Raw genomic sequence first — 16,036 nt, 5'->3', positions numbered from 1 at the left:
TTGCAATGTAGGGATGAAAGCAACAAATAGTATGGCAAACTTATTGTAAGCTCTTCTCTCAGCTTCACTCCAGCATGCAATAGGGGTTCTAAAAGCTTTGGACAATACTGTAGCGTTCTCATAAACCACTCAGAAACTGACATGCCATATTCAGGGACAAGGCTCCCATCTTGACAGTGCCATGAGGCCCCTTGCTCCTGCACTTGCGTTCCTTCCGGCATCTGCAGAGGAAGAAATGCAAGTGCAAACTTTCCCGCTTCGTAAAAGTAAAAGAAAAAAAAACCTGAGGGTTTATTGTCTGTATCTGTGCAGCTGCGCAGATATAGAGAATAACAATTTTTTTAAAAAAATGGTTGGGGGGAAGGACTGAGGCAGCCAGATGTGGATGCGAGGAGCAGGACTCTGAGCGAATCACTTCTTCTCCCTCTGGCTGCCCGTCCTGTCCCCCCTCCCCGCAATCTCTTTTTATTTTTATTATTTGTACCTGTGCAGATACAGATAATTAAAGAAAATTAAAGGGGGAGAGGAACTGCCTCGTTCCTCTCCTCCCATTTTTTTTTTTTTTTTTTTTTTACATTTACAGAGGCGTGGTGCCACCCCCTTCCCTGTCCAGCCCTTGGCGGCCAATTGGGGTGCCATGGGCTGTGACAAGCCTTCACTGCCAAAAAAGTCAGATTAAGTGCCCAACTTTTTTTGGAGCGGAGTTTCCAGGGTTTGCCCCTGGATGGCTTCACAATGGTGGCTGTGTCATGTAGATGATGTGCCGCTACTGTGAAGCCACCCCGGGGCAAACCCTTCATGTAGACAAGCCCCTGGTTGACACAATCATCGCAGCTAATACAAGCAATGGGGGCTTTTTAAAACCATGGCGTATGTCAGGCGCCATTTGCTAATCACCTGACTGGGTGCAGCTTGTTATGACATCCAGACCCAGGCAGCATGGCCTGTTGGAGGGGAAAACACCCCTCAAATAACCCAGCAACAGCCCATAGATTATTTGAAGGTTGTTCCCCCCAACAACAAGCCATACCACCCAGGTTAGGATGACACGACAGTCCGCACCCAGGCAGGTGTTTAAAGCAAATGGTGCCAGGTGTGCACTGGTAGCGCCACTTGCTGGTGAAGGGAGATTTGAATCAGCAAGCATATATGATTTGAAAATGCAATGATATGGCGATGGCAGGAACACAAAAGACTGACCAGTTTTAAAATTATGGTGAAAGAAACAATATAATAATGCAACATTTACACTGAAAATGCTACTGATTATAGACCCCCTTTCTCCTGTTATGCTTTGCGTGGCATTTCAGAGCAATCTCACAAGAAAAAACAGACATTACGGCTGCCATTCAATGTACAGCAAGATCTGTGATGATATTTACTTACAATGAGATTTACCTCCAAGTAAACATGTGGACGTAAGCGAAAGCTGGCTTGAACAAGAGGTTCCTCTGCTTGCACGAGAGGTTCCCTTCCTTTCAAACATGTGGACAGTCAAACTACAAGGTTGAAATCCTATTGACACTTATCTGACAGGCCGCCCTGTTGGATTTAGAGACACTTACTAAAGATCAAACACATGATTGGGCTCATAAAACACATGAAAAATGAATATCCAGCTCCTCTTCCAAGCAAGAAAAGCCAAATGCATTGCTTCTTCCTTGTCATTTTGTTAGAATGTTTTTACTAACAATCACTAGTATTCTTTGATTCTTAAACCATTTAGATTTCTCTTGTGCTTTTGCAAAGGAGAGAGAAGGAAAAAAAGAAGAAGAAAAAAGAAAGAAATTATGGAGGAAAAACAACAGATTAGGAGTTTATTGGCAGCCTAGTGAAGATTATGGGGGTGGGGTGGGGTGGGGGAAGCTTCAGATAATAATGACTACTGTGTTGCTGTTCTGTTCTGCACGGCTCTACAATGCAAAATGGCCAAAGGAATTTAACTCTTACTCCAGGTCTAAGTCAAGTTAAGCACCCATCCACAAAAGTCAGGAAATCCTAAGTGAGTGCTCTTATTCTGTGTCATTCAGGCTAGTCTGAATTTCTTGAAGGGGCGGTGGGGAGGAAGGAGGCAGTGGAGATGAAAGAAGGGTGGGGAGTCTGCAGTTAGCAGTACATTTCCTGCCTTTTGTTGGATTGTTCCAAACCCTTATAGATTTGCTTTAAGTGGCTTTTATTCAAACATTGTTTCCATTAGATTCTCTCCAATCTCCTACATTGACACAGACCAATTTCCTTGAACAATGATGGTGGCAGGATTGCAGGACTTTTCAGCATCATTTAAACTGGCCCACAGACCTCTAGTGTTTGCTTCCTTTTCTCTTTATTAAAGTAATCACAGTAACACGGCTAAGACTGAAGAACTCTTGTCGAATAAAATGTGCTTAACATGTGACCTTAAGCCAAAGCGTGATGATGTCTTTATAGTCTTACTGCGGATAGCAGTGGGTGAAAGGGTCGACTTCATCAGCAGAGGAGTCCAAACTTCTATGGGAATGGGATTAACACCAATGTGCATATAGCACTGGTGCAGAATCAAGGCTAAGACTAGTGCGTAGCAGAGCTGAGAGTCCTGCTGTCATCTGTAGCCTAGAATTACATAGACTAGAGCGTGGGATAAAATAAGACCAACATGTCGTTACTTGCTTGGCCAGTTATCTTGAGTGCTCTGGAAAGAGATGAAGCCGTCCTCCATTACTGTGGGCCAAACTGGGCATGACACCAGTCACACAATTAGCACTTGTGTAAATGGCAGAGCAGGGGTAAGTAAATATTATTTATTATTCATTTAAAATATTTCTAGGTTGTCTTCCCAGGACAGTGAAAAGGCAAAAAAAAAAAAGGCCCAATCTGGAACAGGACATTGTTGGGAGGGGACTTTAACTCTTTATCCCTGCTGTGGCCCAATCTGGAGCAAGGCCTGCATGCCTGCAACTTCCATTAGAAAGAAAGTTTTCATTATTATCCCCCTTTAGAACGTTCCTTCTAATGCAAACAGCAAATGCCAGCCCCTGATCCAGACCAGGCCTCTTGCACCTAGTATTAACTTAAAAGAAAAAAAATCATGCAATTAGCAATAGTAAGACGAAATGTTGTGTCATGTCTAATGATTGGAGAAGACTTTCTCCAAGGTTTTAAAAGAACAGAACTCTATCCATTTTGACATACGTTCACAGTCTATAAACTAATCACTAAGTAATTGCAGGTTAATTGTGGGCTGTTTAACCCACAAGTAACCTATAGTGTTCAGGTTTGAGCATCATGTAGCAAGCCTGAATCAGCCCAATTGGGGGCTGAATGTTAAAAATAACTGGAAAATCATAGGTAACCAATTTCTTGCGAACTGGGTCACAGTGTGCATCCTGAGCATTTGGGAAGTTTTTGTTCCTCAAACATAGAGCACATCTTTCCCAAGTAAAAGCTATCAGGTTCAGCCGAAGATATTTATGCTTTTAAAAGGGTCACAAGTAGAACTCTGGAAAGGAAGCCTGACGGAGACCCTGGGGCCATAGAGTCCATTCTGAACTAGATGGACCAATTCTGAAATAAGGCAGCTCTTTATATATCTTCCTCATATCCATTTTCCATGGGACAGGGGCCAGCTCAGATGATATTTTAGTCCTATGAATTCCACTAATGTATCTTAAGGCCAGGCAAGCACCAGGAACCACGGCCATCTCAGTCCTCTGCATTTCTCTCTGGAAGGGCAAAAAGGAGAGAAATTGACAAACCATTTCCCTAAATTGCTGAAGTCTAATGCCTTTAGCATAATTAGAAATCTTTCCCATGTAACTAATTATTCCAGATGACCCCACTTGGTAATACATTTCCCCCATCTAAGCCTTTGCCCTCTAAATAAAAGTGTAACCTATGGATGTCATTGGGACTTTCATAATCTTCTGTCACTGACATAATTTACTTGAAAAGGCAGTGGACTGTGACAGCACAGGATAAAGGAGGATACTGAGTGAGCATGAAATTCTGTTATCAGCAGTTATTGCACTTAGCTAAGAAAATCTTTAGAGTAACCAGTTTATAATATAATCATTATTTCTAAAAGGTTTCACTGCCATTCAAAATTACCTTGGAAAGAGGCCCCAATTAGCAAACTGTTGTATTGTGTAGTACCAGAAACTATTATGACTAGAATGGCCCACTGGATTATCAGGTCCAAAACCCCAATTATAGATTCTGTCAAAATCATGCCTATGCAAGGTGTTTGATGGAACACCCTATGGCACAAAACAGCTCCAACAGTGCAAGGCATTGTTACCCATCGGTGGAGTTAGCGTATTGTTTAGGAAGAGATCAACACTGATAAAAGTATGGAAATGGGCAGTTCACAGTGTCTAGAGCCAACAGAAAGCTCTGGCGTGGGCTGGTCCATGAAGTCACGAAGAGTCGGAAGCGACTGAATGAATAAACAACAAGAACCAACACTGTCAGTATTGCCTAAAGCGCCTGTGTGTTTTAGTCATATGAACCCAAACTTTTTAATGTGCTCATTTAATCACAAAAAAATGAATAATTTCATACTCTTTTTCTTTAAATTTCAGGATAGAACAGTTTTGTGAAAAGGAGCACTTGGGCATCTGGGATTCAAAGAGAACTGGGGTTACAGCCCATATTATGGCTTTGCAAAACTCTGGGAAGTGGTGTGGTCACCTGGCAAAGCAGTCAGAAACCCGCAACATCAGTGCTTATAATGAGTACATTGTGATGTACTTTGGGATGCTCTAGAAAGGCTGTGGGAATTGGCTCTTACCATTGTTGAGGCAAGGCTGTCACCAAGAGTCACAGTTTTACAAATGCCTTCTCATGCACCATTCATAAACAGAGTGTTACCACCTCGCCTCCATTTTGTCCTCCCCCTATCCCACCATTCCTCCCTTGGTTCTCAGTCAAAAGGTTGGCTATCAAAGATATATATATATATATATATTACAGGAACAGTCATCACCCTCTATTGACATGAAAAAAGAGAGTCCTAGCCCATTAGAGAACTCTTGGACACAAAAGTCAAAGTCTCCTTGCAACCTAATGCAATCAAGACAACATGTTGCCACTCATTAACTGACGATACTAATAGCCCTGAATTCTGCGGCAGCTTTCCAACTATGCCCACAAGCATGTATTCAGGACAAGTGCAAACAAATTGGCCATCTCTTTTGCATTCCCAGAAAATCCCTTTTAGTTTATATACTCGGGATGGGTGGGTTGTTTGTTGTTACATTTCTAAGACTATAACTTTATAAATAAAATAAATAAAACTGGTCTTGGATCTCTGATCTTGGAGTTCTTCCCCCTCCCATCTGGGACAGCTTTCCTTCAAAAACTGACCTATTTATTTTGACGTGTACTGTCATTAAAAACAACAACACCTTTTCTAGAGGAGCACCAATTTCATCTGGTTCTCTCCATCCATTTTGCAAATACTACAAATTGTGGCTTATCTAAGGCCATCTAGTGAGATCAAGGCAGCATTGAAACCAGAAACTTATTGATCCATGCCTCTGATCCTTAGCCATTACTCTAGGTCTCAAATCATACATATTGCCTGACACTATGTCCATATTTCAGTAAAATACTAAACCATATAGTAGTAGATATTGTCCACTTTTAAATTTAACTTAATACAAATAAATTAAGAAACTGAACTATTTCTTATATATGTATAATATATATATATTATAGTCTATGTTGGCTTCAAGAATATCTGCTATACGGGGAGATAATGTGGGCAGGGGTGTCAATATTTTAATGGTGAAGCAAGCTTGCAATGAAACACAAAGAATAGCTCTTCTGTCTGGTTTCATACAGGAGAAAAGTCTTACTTTGTCTTTTATTTTTTCTTAATAGAGTAAATTATTTCATTGCTTTGTCTCCACTTCTCAGGAGTTGGTATGGTTCAGAATTAGGTTAGAGACTTGAGATAACTTTAAAACAAATCCAGGTGAGCTCAGTCAATGACCCCTTTGACTACTGTCTGAAACATGATAAAGCCAAAGATCAAGGCTGGTTAAGCTTATCACTAATAAAAATCTAATGAGAGCAAAAGAACAACATTCATGTATTACAAAGAAAAAAGAACCTTATTCTTCTGAGCAAAATTTTGCACAATTTCAAGAGTTTTAAATTGTGTGTGTGGTTTGGCTTTTTTTAAATCTTAGCAAGTGTTAAACATCAGTGATGCATCATACAGTGAAGGCAGAAGGCAGAGATCCACTTGCTTTATTCCCAAAATAGTTGTGCTGTAGACATAATTTTACACGGAACTGAGAAAGCAGGCTCTAAGCAGAACTGGTTGCAATTTAAGATTTAAATAATCAGTTGTCATTTTGAAACTGTAGTCCAAGGAAATGCAAGGCCAGTTTTTGTGAACCGCCCAGAAAGCTTCAGCTATTGGGCAGTATAAAAATGTAATTAATAAATAAATAAGCCTGAAATATTTAGAAAACAGATATTAGAGAACCTGCTAGTAGATCATCCAACAACTAATTATCCTGACCACCAGCATTGCCTGCTACCCCTGGTTATTTTAATGAGATTTTATTTATTTATTACCTTTATTTATTTATTTGTGATACGTCTATACTGCTTAATATAATAAAATCCCTAAGAAGTTTATTAGTTTTATTTTTTGATTCATTGGTCTTCTGATATTTTATCATTTTTTAAATTTTGTGAACCAATTTGGGGGGGGGGTTAAAAATGAAAAGCGATGTAAAAATCTTCTGAAATAAATAAATAAATAATAGAGTTCTGTTTTCCAAAAGCAGTGCATGATATTTGGTTCAATTATCTTAGGCAGGCAAATTAAGAAGCTGATTTACTGCTGTTTCACAAAACATTGAAGGTCACACTTCACTTTGTTAATTAAAGTACTTAGTATTCATATTCATTTCAAGTAGCACAACTTCAAAGGCCAAAATGTCACTGTAATGCTCAGCTCCCATTGAAAAGCAACAGGAGTGAAGAATTTGAATGCCAACATTCCCTCTTAAAAATAAGCACGACCACTTTGATCCAGCTTCTGCACGCTGACATCCGCATGCTAATCAATTACAGGCATAATAAAATGCTCATTGGAATACACATCTGCGTGGCAATGCTGTCCTTCGACACTGCATTGTTTTCAATGGGATATGCACCCCAATGCACATCTTCATTGACATGCTGGTGATGGACTGGAGCATTGGTCTTACGAAACTAGATGACATGGCACCTCCAAAAACCTTGAATGGTTATTTAAAGCATTTCTATCCTACCTTAGTTTGTCAAGAGACAACCCCAGGTGACATAAAAAACAACAGCATAAACATCAGTTGAGTGCCAAAGCCTTTTGAAATAGCCAGGATTTGGCCCTACCACTTCAACCTGCCAGGTATTCCATACTATTGGCACCATGCTTCTGTTGGGCATCTGTCAAACCTCCTTTGGTGGTGGTAAGCAGAACAAAACCTCTCAGCACATATGGGAGAAGGTAGACACTCAAGCCCCACTGAATTCAATGGGAATTACTTCTGAGTAGAAAGGTATGGGATTGCACTCTCATATACTTAAGTCTCTAGCTCTTAGCAGTTTAAAGATTGAAACCAGCACCTTGAATTAAGTTTGGAAACAAACAGATAATGTAGGTTGAATTAGGGGTGTGCACGGACCCCCCGCTCCGCTTCACTTGCAGATCCGCCATTTTTCGGAGCGGGTCGCTCCGCCCCGCCCCCGCTCCGCCCACTTCCGCTCCGCTCCGCCCGGAGCTCCGGATCGGATCCGGAGCTCCGTTTTTGCCCCCCCATAGGCTTGCATTGAAAGCTAAAAAAGTAAACAACTTTTTTTCCGTTGAAGTTAGAAACCTCACGTTTGGCACCATGACACCTCATGGGCGTATACACACACACGCCAAGTTTCAAGGCAATCCCATCATCCCCTGATTTTTGGCGAATTTTTGAAAATCGGGCACCCCATTCACACCCCTTGGGATAGCTCCGTCAATTTGCATGTTACAAACCTCAAACTCGGCACCAGGGCAGCTTATCCATGTGTCCACATGCACGCCAAGTTGCAAGCAAATCCCATCATCCCCTGATTTTTGGCGCGGCTCTACCCTCTAACGCACCTCCCATAACCCTAATTCACACCCCTTTAGATAGCTCCGTCAATTTGCACGTTAGAAACCTCAAACTCAGCACCATGATAGCTTATCCACGTGTCCACATGCACGCCAAGTTTCAAGGCAATCCCATCATCCCCTGATTTTTGGGGAATTTATGAAAATCGGGCACCCCATTCACACCCCTTGGGATAGCTCCGTCAATTTGCATGTTAGAAACCTCAAACTCGGCACCAGGAGAGCTTATCCATGTGTCCACATGCACGCCAAGTTGCAAGCAAATCCCATCATCCCCTGATTTTTGGCATGGCTTAACTCACCCCAAATTGTCCCATTCTACAACTACGTCAATTTGCACGTTAGAAACCTCAAACTCAGCACCATGATAGCTTATCCACGTGTCCACATGCACGCCAAGTTTCAAGGCAATCCCATCATCCCCTGATTTTTGGGGAATTTATGAAAATCGGGCACCCCATTCACACCCCTTGGGATAGCTCCGTCAATTTGCATGTTAGAAACCTCAAACTCGGCACCAGGAGAGCTTATCCATGTGTCCACATGCACGCCAAGTTGCAAGCAAATCCCATCATCCCCTGATTTTTGGCGCGGCTTAAACTTTTTAACTCACCCCAAATCAAGTCCCATTCTACAACTACGTCAATTTGCACGTTAGAAACCTATCCTTTGGTCCCATGACAGCTTACCCATGTGTCCCCATGGACACCAAGTTTCAAGGCAATCCCATCATCCCCTGATGTTAGGGGAACTTTTGAAATTTGAACACTCCAGTATGTCAGGGATTTAAAGTTGCAATTGCAGACAGCTCAATGGGGCCAGTTCCAAGGCAATCCCAACATGCCACGAGATAACCCTAAATCTTCTGGCACATTTGAAAAAGGGATTATTGAATTTGATAAAGTCTAAGTGAGCGCAGGAAGGACTTCTCCCCTTAGTCAAAGCAAGACACATACACCATCGCTGCAAGGCGGGAAGGGGAGAATTATTATTATTATTATTATTTATTTATATAGCACCATCAATGGAAAGCAGGCAGGCAGCATGCATTGTAGTGCCGCAAGGATGGCTTGAGCACTAACGCATAGCAAACCAACCCATAAGTGGGCGCAAAGTGAGGCAAAGATGGCTGGTTGTTTCTTTCTAAGCCAGCAGTTACGCCTTGAGGGGCACAGAGGAGGACGATTGGGAGCAAACCAGGCACCAGGCGGGCAGAGAGGCAGGCAGAGTAGGCGAGGAGTCAGTCCTGGCAGATGCCCCACCACAGCAGCACCCCGGGGGAGGCGGGCAGGCAGGCAGGCAGGCTGCGGGCATTTCTGGGGGCACAAGGAAGTGATGGCTGGTTTCTAAGCCAGCATTGCAGTTAGTCACGCATTGCAAACGCAAACCATCCCAGCGAGTCGGTCACCGAGGAGGACAGGCTAGCAGAGGGGCAGGCAGAGTGACATGTCATAGATCTAGTATTGGGGAGGAGTCAGTCCCGGCAGATGCCCCAACACAGTAGCACCCTGGGTGGGCATTGGAAAACGCCATCTTGTGGGTCAATACTTCCCCCACCCCATGTCCTGCAGGGTTGCCTGCCTAACCCTTGTGGGGATGGGAGATGGAGAGCTTAGAGTGGCAGTGCCAGCAGCAGCCTTCGGCTTTCCCCTGGAACCAGTCGCCTTGCCCGCCTCTTTCCCCAGCAAGATCGCCTGGTGCTGCCTATGAAGATGCATCTTCATGCTGCTGGTTCCATAATGCCCTGTCGATGAACCCCTGCTTAGGCTGAGTTTGCAGTGGCGACAGACAGCAAAGCGGGGATCCGCTCCCAACTCAAAGTGGTCCCACACGATGCTTGTCTTTCGTTTCTGTGGTGACACCACCAATTGCCCGCCTGAGCTCTCTGGTGTTGCCACAGAAACAGGGGTGTGGGATGAGACTGGGGAGAGAGCCTCGGCCTGCTGCTGCTCCTCCTCAGCCCCCACATCCTGGAGGCCCACCGCCTCCTCCTCCTCCCCCCCCTCCACTGTGCTGAGGACCTCGTCTAGGTCCATCAGCGGGCTCGTGGGCTGAAAGGAGAATGAAGGAGTTGGGGATACTCCTCCTCCTCTAATGGCACTGCTGCCACGTGCCTCTTGCAAACGGGCACTTTTCCCATTCCCACCCTCAAAAAGAGAACGCCGGGCACAAGTTGCAGAAGAGAGTGGCTCTGCCTGCTGCTTGTCCTGCTTCTGTTTTGGAGCAGTCAGCCAAGGAGTTGCCCGTTTGAGTTTCACAGGAGGAGAGGAAGCCCTGCTGGCAGACTGAGCCTTGCTGCTTTCAGCACGCCTGCTTTCTCTTTTCATGATGACTAACAAAATATTAATACTACTAATACTATGTATAAGGTACTACTAAGAATATGTATAAGAAGAATATAATATGTTTAAATGTAGGGAAATGGGACAAGAACAATAAAATATACTACTACTAATATGTATGAGAATATACTACTAAGAATATCTACAAGAATATAATAATATGTTTTAGAATATTACTAATAAATGTAGGGAAATGGGACAAGAAATGGGACAACCACTACTATAAGAAGAACAAAATATGAATACTACTACTAATATGTATGAGAATGTATACTAATAGACTACTAAGACTATGTCAAAGAATATAATAATAATATGTTTAAGAATAGGGAAATGGTGTGCGTATGCTTTCCCCAAAATGCTCAATCTGTGGCTGCCTGTTGAACTTGACAAAAGCAGCCCACTCCGTCGAAGTTACACAGAGAAGAAAAAGAGAATCCAATTTTTTTGGTATATTTGGTATATAGAAGATAGAAGGAAACACAATCAGGATTTAAGAGAGGGGAGGGGGAAAAAGAACCAACCACTACTATAAGAAGAACAAAATATGAATACTAATATAATATGTATGAGAATATATACTAATGGACTATGTGAAAGAATATAATAAAATATGTTTAAGAATATAAATGTAGGGAAATGGGACAAAAAGTGTGTGTATGCTTTCAAAAGAAAGCTTTCACAAAAGCAGAACAGTCAGGCTTTAATACAGGGAAGGGGGGGGGGCAACCAACCCAACCACACACTCCAAAATTCAAAAATAAAGTTTATATTAAATCAAAGTAAGGGGAAAACACAGGGCAAACTAAGCTACAAGTCAGAAAGAAGCAAACAAACACACACACGCGCCAAACTAAACCTATATTAAATTAATCTATCTCCAAAGCAGGAGCACTAGCTAAGTAAGTGTTCCCTCCACGAACGCCAACCCACAAAGAGACACAAAACAGAAAGTTCTCAGGGTGGGTCTGCCTTAGTCCCCCCTCCAACGCTGGGATTGGAGGAGGATGCTTTCTGAGGAGATGAATTCTCATCAGGATTGGGAGTTGAATGTGCCTGTCATCGCTTCCAAAAAAATAATAATAATAAAAAAAAAAAACCCAAACCCCGATTTTTAAAAAAATATTGCACGTGAACCACAGCACGCAGAAAGTTGAGAGTGGTCTCAAAATGACCCCCATCCACGACTCTCTGTGCACAAGAATTTTCAGAACGATAGCTTAAACCCCCCCCCAGTTATCCCCGATTCTTTCCCTCAATGCAATCCTATGGGCGAAAAGCCGAAACGGAGCCCCGCGGTTGACCCTATTTTTAAAAAACTTCTAGCCCGCGACCCGTACGATGCAGAAAGTTGAGAGTGGTCTCAAAATGACCCCCATCCACGACTCTCTGTGCACAAGAATTTTCAGAACGATAGCTTAAACCCCCCCCCAGTTATCCCCGATTCTTTCCCTCAATGCAATCCTATGGGCGAAAAGCCGAAACGCAGTTTGAGCCCCGCGGTTGACCCGATTTTTAAAAAAATATTGCACGTGAACCACAGCACGCAGAGAGGTGAGAGTGGTCTCAAAATGACCCCCATCCACGACTCTCTGTGCACAAGAATTTCCAGAACGATAGCTTCAAAAACAACGTAGTTATGCGCGATTATTTGCCGCAATGCAATCCTATGGCGAAATGTTTTCAAGATGGCGACCGGAGCGCTCCGACTGAACTCGGAGCTCCGAAAAATGGTCGCTTCTCTTCGCCTTGCTTCTAGGGGGTCCGCGGTCCGCTCCTACTCCGCCTCTGGGTAAGGCGGAGCAGGCCAATCCGCTACTGCTTCTACGCTCCTAATCGGAGCGGAGCACATCCCTAGGTTGAATTAACATTGGTATAATATGCATCGGCATGACTATTCCAGCCTGCAGCCTGGAAGAAGAGCTCTGTAGCAGTTGAACTTTATGTTTCAAGGACAAACCTATTCAGAATCATGCCTGATTACCCAAGGATGAGTATAGCCTGCAATCTAACCATTGGCTTGCGGACAACGGGTTCAAAGGGTTCAGTTGAACACCCTAATCTGTTGCCATGTTGCAGTAGCAGGGCTGGTGCTAGCTGTAGGAAAGAGCAACAAACTCAGCTGCTCCCCACCCCGCTCCTCCTCCAAAAGGCTTTTTTCACCAGTGCAGCCGCTGCCCCACCTCCAGCTCGCTTGCTCTTTCACTCACTCAGCCACTCCCTGCTCCCAGCTGCTCTGCCTGACCTCTCGCGACAGTTGCTAAACAAGGTGGGAGCAGCAGCCATGCTGGGGCCAGGAAGCATCACGTGGTGGAGCCGAGGAGGGGGCTGTTTCTGTAAGTAGTAAGATTGCCCGGAGCTGCGGATTGGGGCCCTCCCCCCTTCGTTGCTGCTGCCCTCCTCTCGGTACTGTAATGGAGAAAGGGGGGGGATCCGCACGTCGCTCCCAGAGCGCTTCTATGCGACTCCAGTGCACCCCGAAAACGATAGTCTGACTTCCCTGTAAAAGAAACGACGAAGAGCCGTCCATGCCACCGCCACCACCGACGACGAGGAGGAGAGCTCGGCAAAAGAAGGCAGGTTGACGAGCGGAAGAAGCTCTCTACCCCGCCTTCTTTTGCCGAGCTCTCCTCGCCAGCGGAGAGCTCTCCTCGGCGGTGGCAGCATGGACGGCTCTTCATCGTTTCTTTTACAGGGAAGTCAGACTATCGTTTTCAGGGTGCACTGGAGTCGCATAGAAGCGCTCTGGGAGCGACGTGCGGATCCCCTCAGAGAGAGAGAAGCTGTATGTTTACGTGCCTTCTCTCCTCATCGCTGCCCCACCGCCCACCCCAGTCTGGACTCCAGCAAGAGAAAAGAAAGGGGGAAGGGGGGAGAACTGCAATGCCCTCCAAGACCTCTTGGCTAAGGAGGGTTCATTCAGCATCACCTTTTTCAGAATGCTTGCTAAAACAATTCCTATCTGCCCTTGCTTATTTTAGGGTGTCCAACCCCCTTTTTTCAAGCCGTTCTTTGGTAAACATGGTATGTGTGCATCTTGTGTCACTTTAAAACAGAGCTGCAGCACAATCCTATGTACGTCTACTCAGAAGTAAGCCCCACTGAGATCAATCAAACTTACTCTGAGGTAAATGTGCACTGGATGCAGCCTGAAAATGAAGAGAGGATGAAGAAAGGACAGGAGAAAAAGAATTGTAGAAATAGAATAGCAAGGTAACTGTGGGATATTTAACCATATTTAAAGACAATAAGTACAGTCCTGATCAAATAATTACAACAGTGCAGTACAGATTATTTGTTAAAAAAATACAGTTTACTTCAGTTTTCATTTATTTCATTTGATGAATGAAAAAAAAGTCCTTTATTACTGTTTATTCAATCAATGTTTACCTAAAAAAATATATCCCTGGCTGAATCACCTAATGAAATGTGTTGTGCACGCCTATGAATCTAACTGAAGCTGGTAAGGCACTCCTTGCCACCACCACTACTATCAGCACTGGATCAAGGAATGCAAAATTCAGATGTTGTATGAAATGAACATTCAGAATGTTTCAAATGCCACTTTAAAAGCACCTCTAAAGAAATGTCTGTGAAAAGATGAACTCTTCTTCATTCTTTAGATAGCTCCTGTCTCCTTTGATTTGCAAGTATTTGGCGTCTAGCTTTTGTGAACCGCCCAGAGAGCTTCGGCTATGTGATAAATAAAAATAATGGCTACAAACAAGTATCTATTCAGTTTCTCATATAACATATTGTAACCTCATTGGTTTCAATAGAACTGCCTTACTGTGAGGATGGCTTAATTTGTACTCTCAATCATCCCACTAAATGTGATGTGGGGTTTTAGTATGTGCCACACATGATTCACACAAAATCCAAAAGATGGTCAGTGTTGCCCTGAGTAAGTTCAACATTAAGTCTCAATGTGGTCCTTCTTGGGGAAAAGGTATGGTATAATCCCGCCTTTGATAGATGCTCAATGGAGATCCCTCTTAAACAATTCATTTTCCTCTTTCCCCCAACCCTCCCCTCTCCCATATGATCCGTTTTGTCCAGTAGCAGTAATGCTGCAAATCATTAGAGCTAGTCATCAGCAGAGTAAGTCAGATTGGTAGAACCTTCTAGCCTAAGGATAACATTGCTGGTATGGATAATATGTAAAAAAATATGGGTAGGAGTCATGTGGATGTAAAAGATAAAAGTGAGAGGGGGGAAGGAGAGGGTAAACATGGGGGAATTAAAACAGAGCGGGGAAGGAGTTGTGGTACTTCCCATCACATTCACTGGGTACTAATAGATGCTTGCGACACTAATGAATACTTGTCCAAACTGGAGGAACTGCTGTTTAAGAACATCAGAAGTGCCCTGATGCTGGATCAGACCAAGGGTCCATCTAGTCCAGCACTCTGTTCACACAGTAACCAGCCATCGGCCAGGGATGAACAAGCAGGACATGGTGCAACAGCAGCCTCCCACCCATGTTCCCCAGCAACTGGTGCACACAGGCTTACTGCCTCAAATACTGGAGATAGCACACAACCATCAGGGCTAGTAGCCATTGATAGCCTTTGCCTCCAGGAATTTATCCAACCCCCTTTTGAAGCCATCCAGATTGGTGGTCATCACTACATCTTGTTTGTTGGGGATGGGCACACTGCTTTCCAGGAGCTGCTTTTGGAGATTTCACTACTGATTAAGAGTGATTCTCCTTCAGCCAGGAATTCCTGCTGGGGAGGCGTCATCTGACTATTCAACTTTGGCCCCAATGGTCTCTTATAGCAACTTCCAGTGAGTAGAAGAGCCTCTTGGCTCCATCCAACATCATGGAACAAGAGCTTCCACTCACGCAACAAGGGCTTTTACCTGCTCTCTTCTCCCAGCCCCTTCTATCTGGAGGGTCCCATATCCCTCCAGAGTAGATTTGAGGGGTCTACAAGAGGATGGACAACCAATTCTGCCAGCAGCTTCACCCCCCTGGCAGATAGACAGAACTGGATACAGACCCCAGTGAATATCCTGTCATTATGCAATGCTAGATTCACTGCCTAAGATAGGAAGATTTATTTTCATTTAGTGTGCTTCCAGACAATACTTTTGTTGTATCATTGCCGTGCCTCAAACATGGAATTTTACAGTGGATCCAGACAACGTTGTTTGCCTTCCATGTGAAACCGCCTGAGTTTTCCCATCACTTTTTCCAAGTAGGCGTAGCTGTACAATGCCTTCTGATTGGTAGAAACAGGTAGGGGTGTGCACGGACCCCCCGATCCGCCCCGCGGGCCGATCCGAAAATTTCAGATCAGCCCGCTCCGCTCTGCTCCGCCCATAGTCCGCTCCTCTTCGCCGCGGAGCTCTGGCTCTGAATCTGAGCTCTGCAGTGGAGGGGAGTGGCGCCAGGTAAGGCCCCCCCTCCCTCCTCTCCCTTACCTGCAGAGCCCGGGAAGGGACCAAGGGGGAAGGGGGCCTTACCTGCGTCCATCCACGGTCCCTCGGCTTCTTCAATTGAGCCCGTGACTCAACCAGGAAGTCTGGGCCGCAAGTGCGGACAGACACAGGTAAGGGA

This window comes from Elgaria multicarinata, chromosome 2, assembly GCF_023053635.1.
Source record: "Elgaria multicarinata webbii isolate HBS135686 ecotype San Diego chromosome 2, rElgMul1.1.pri, whole genome shotgun sequence".
Lineage (NCBI taxonomy): Eukaryota > Metazoa > Chordata > Lepidosauria > Squamata > Anguidae > Elgaria > Elgaria multicarinata.
Note: the sequence above shows the minus strand (reverse complement) of the source record.